Source organism: Chironomus tepperi, unplaced genomic scaffold, assembly GCF_022539635.2.
Source record: "Chironomus tepperi strain 1889 unplaced genomic scaffold, CSIRO-AGI_Ctep_v1 contig_173, whole genome shotgun sequence".
Classification (NCBI taxonomy): Eukaryota; Metazoa; Arthropoda; class Insecta; order Diptera; family Chironomidae; genus Chironomus; species Chironomus tepperi.
In genome coordinates this window covers 29,099-33,126 of record NW_027226295.1, presented here as the reverse complement: position 1 = coordinate 33,126, position 4,028 = coordinate 29,099, and the positions used below count along the sequence as shown (strand labels likewise).

Sequence of the window (4,028 nt, the reverse complement as noted above, 5' to 3'; positions counted from 1 at the left end):
GAGTAATTCAATGAGCTCTCGGATCTACCTCATGATCTTTTTCCATCCAAGAATAGATTAACAGCCTATTTATGTACATAAGTTAACCTGTTGGATGGTAGTTCTATAGTTAGACTAGTTAGGTAAGGTAAAAATTCCGAGCAGTACAATGCGACGAACTGCTTTTTTTGTCGTCACGGTGCCTGTCAGGGCAATTTTACATGCTACCTTTAATTTGGTGACGTAGCGGCGCCTAGCATACACGTTGAGCTGCTAGCCGACCATTTCTAATCTCAACTTGTACAAAGGAAGTAGCAAAATGCTGGGATAGTCTAAACTAAAGAATAGCGGGGAACTGACTCCAAAAACCCAAAAATCCCTTATAAGACCCTCGCGTAATATTCCATGCTAAAGATTGACAACACAAGTAAAATTACTAGATATGCCCTTACCCTTGATAATACCTTTACGTACAATATCACATCCACTTGAGCTTATTATCAAGTATCACTTACATAAGCAACCTCCAATAATGTACACATATCTGATTATATGCTTATAATTTATTATCAAAGTACCACATTATCATTACAATTTCTGTTTGTCTATATGCCTGCATTTTGCCTCACACAATGCACTCGACACCCTCTTTACTTCCTACTCTAGTCTATTGTTTGCATTTTCAATTATAAATTTTGTGCAATGAAGTTTAATTGAACGCATTTGAAAGCAATAAACTTAACTATTTAGATGTCTAAAATGAATGTGTGCATTTATATCGATACACTAATGCTTAATTGCATTAGAAAAGGCTTTTTTTTACTAAATGAATGAGTTTGCTCCATAATATTATTTAGAGATTATTTCAATATTTATTAACACATTTCTATAGAGCCTTTAAATAATTAGCATATCAAGTTATTGTTAATTCAATTAAAATACTGATGCAGTGGAACACCTCAGTTGAGTAGTTAATTGACTAGGTGAGCAAACTAATACCAGAGTGTGGCCGACATTAGATTGTCAGTTAAAGCTCAACTTATTTTAAAATACAAATTTCCGTTACGAATAAAATTAAAAGTAACGGTCAAAAAAATTTTAAATACTAACGACAAAACATATTTTTTTGAAAAAAAAATTAACGGTCGTTTTTAAGAAAGCCACAATCTGACTAATACATAGCATGAAGTCATTTGTGGATGACTCATCTTTAAAGCCTTAAATCATACCACAAAGGCTTATTATTACTATATATATGTTTATGTATTTTATTTATTTGGGCCGATCCTAGAAGTACTGCAATACTAGGCCAACCCGGACAGAACAGAAGCAAGCTTCTTTGTTTCCGTCAATTTCCAAAAATCAGTTTAACATTTGTTTGTTCTGCTATGCAGAAACTACCAGATGTTAAGCTGATAAGAACAGATACTACACTTTGATCTTAGCCATTACAGCCGAGAAGCGATAACGATGAATTGTCACAATGAAGAATATATATTAATAATTTCTGATAGCGCTTGTGAAGTATAAGGTGGAAAAAAACATTTGTATGAAAACCTCACAAATGTTTTTTGGTGGATTTTTTTAAATGTAAGGTTCTGATATTTTTTTTCAAATTTCATATTTTCTGTCGTTTTAAGCAGCTTCTTTTCTTTTATGGTATGAAGGCTTATGAAATAAAGAAAAATGCAAGGAAGAATAAAAATGTGTTATTGTATGCCAATTGAGTGTGAAAATGCTAAAATGCCTAGTTATATATTTTTATTAATTTGTAGATTACTTACTTAATTGATGGCCGTACAGATGAACTGTGATCCATGGCCTTCCTCAGATGCCGCTTAAAGCTGGTTCTATCGCCGGTCCGCTTAGTTTTGGTTGTCATCGTTAGTTTTCTCTCTTTGCGTTTAGTTTAAGGACTGCGGCTAGCTAGGCCAACGCAACAGGGCCTCGTTTGACTCCGCTTCACTACGTGTCTTAGACTAACGGTCTCCACCGCGCGAAGGTGAGGCTTGTAGTTGGTGTGGTTAGGCTAAGTGCAATACATGACTGAGAAGAAAATCTTCAATGCATGCGTCTTGTCAGTGCTGCTCTATGGTTGCGAAACTTGGCTTCGAAACCAAAGAAATCCAGCAAAAACTTAGAGTGTTTGTCAACAACTGCTACAAACGAATTTTCAGAATTTGGTGGAATGGGAATCCAGAAGACTGGCCATCAAATAGTGTATTAATAAAAAGAGCTGGACAGGAGGACATTAATCGCGAGATTCCCATAAGTCATGGATAAGGCCAGCAACAGGGTCAGATGGAAGGCCTTTTGTTGAAACCTAGGCTCCACATCGGAGTATGGTTCCAGTAAGTAAGTAAGTACTACATGACTGCATATGTTCCGCTTTCGCTCACCTTACAGAGACCAATTTCTAGATTTAAACTGTTAATTATCCATCCATTCTTACTCAAATGACTCATAAAATTCCCATTAAAATTAACTTTTTCAGAAAATCAATTTCAATAACATCCATAAATCAAACATTTAACTGATTACAATATTCAATTTTCAACACCCATTTGATCATTCATGATTCATACAGTACAGCATCAAAAAAAAAAAACAATGTTGGCATCAAATTTATCGAAAATTAATAAATAATAATCACATTATGGATGGAAAATGGTTCACTCGTATGGTGTGTGGTGGCATTGTAAATGCTAGACAGCAACAACAAATAATAATAAATAAAATAAATTGTAAGAGAACAATAGCAAAATATTAAATAGAAGGACTAATAACGTCAAAAGCAGTTGGTATGGAACAAAGCAACAACAACAACAAAAAAAGGCTAACAGTTGAGATTTATGGGCGTATGTGGAGCAACAAATGATTGTAATGATGAAGTTGCAATGCACAATGATTTACGACAAAATATTCGCAATGGGCATTTTTCCCATTTTTTTTATTCCTCTATAATTCTCTCTCTATGTGTCGCTTTCGACTGACTGTATTATGTGCTTCACAATTCACACTTGTACTAAATGAAAACGGATAGATGAATGAAAATTTTATTTATTTATTTTTGTGCTGCGAAAATATTAAATTTTTGCATTTTCCGATTCATGCAACTTGTTTGGGAACTTAATGGACTTGGAATTAAAGCGCACAAAAACTATTTGGAATGAGGTCTTGAGGTAGACCCAATGCAAATGATAGTGTTGTAGCCGGGAGAGAGACACAAGCTTGCTATATTGCTCTTGGCTAGAATCCACAACGGAAAAGGCGTCTTGGTGCTCCTAGAGCAACAAGTACTACAAAACAAATTCTTGAGAATTGTTCTCAACAAAACAAGATATGAAAGGATATCAGATCTACATACTGAAGCAAAAATACCCTCTATTGAGGACTACGTCGGAAAGTTGCAAGCGAATTTCAACACTCGTCTTGCGTCGCGAAACACCGAATAAACCACAACATAATTTAAAGCAAAACAATTTCAAAATAAAATCAAAAACTAAGTGATGAAGGCGATATGCCAGAATCCTTTAAAAATTTAAATACAAATAAAATGTATCCAAACTTTGTACATAATTAAGTTAAAAATTTAATGAATAAAAAGTTTATTTTTTTTTTAAAAAAAAAAAAAGCTCCTAGAGCAACATGGATGGATATGAAGGAATACTAGTTAGATGTCAAAACTGAGAATTCGTACAAGCTTTGTGATCGGTCAGCACAACAATTCTCAGTTTTGATATCTAACTAGCATTCCTTGATATCCGTCCATGTTGCTCTTGCAGCACCAAGACGCCTTTTCCCTTCTGAATTCTAGCCAAGGGCAGTATAGCAAGCTTGTGTCCCTAGAGTCTGATTGAAAGCATTTTGTAGCAATCTAGGCTCCAATTCGGAGCATGCTTCTAGTAAGTAAGTAAGTAGGTACCCAAGAGCTCGTGGCAGATATTGTCTAATCTCTAGATCCATCTGTCGATATACTCTAAATGGCTCTAAATGTCCTCGTGCGCCTTCGCCATTAAATTAAGAGGAAAGACGACAAAGGATCTTTT

At 34.9% G+C, this 4,028-nt stretch overlaps 1 non-coding gene across 1 annotated transcript; it reads right to left on the bottom strand.

Annotated features, from left to right (window-relative positions):
* Positions 1–1,250: 1,250 nt before the first annotated feature.
* On the bottom strand, positions 1,251–1,445 carry LOC139089041 (U2 spliceosomal RNA). Its single transcript, XR_011544269.1, has one exon. It is a non-coding gene; the product is annotated as a U2 spliceosomal RNA (small nuclear RNA).
* Positions 1,446–4,028: the final 2,583 nt, after the last annotated feature.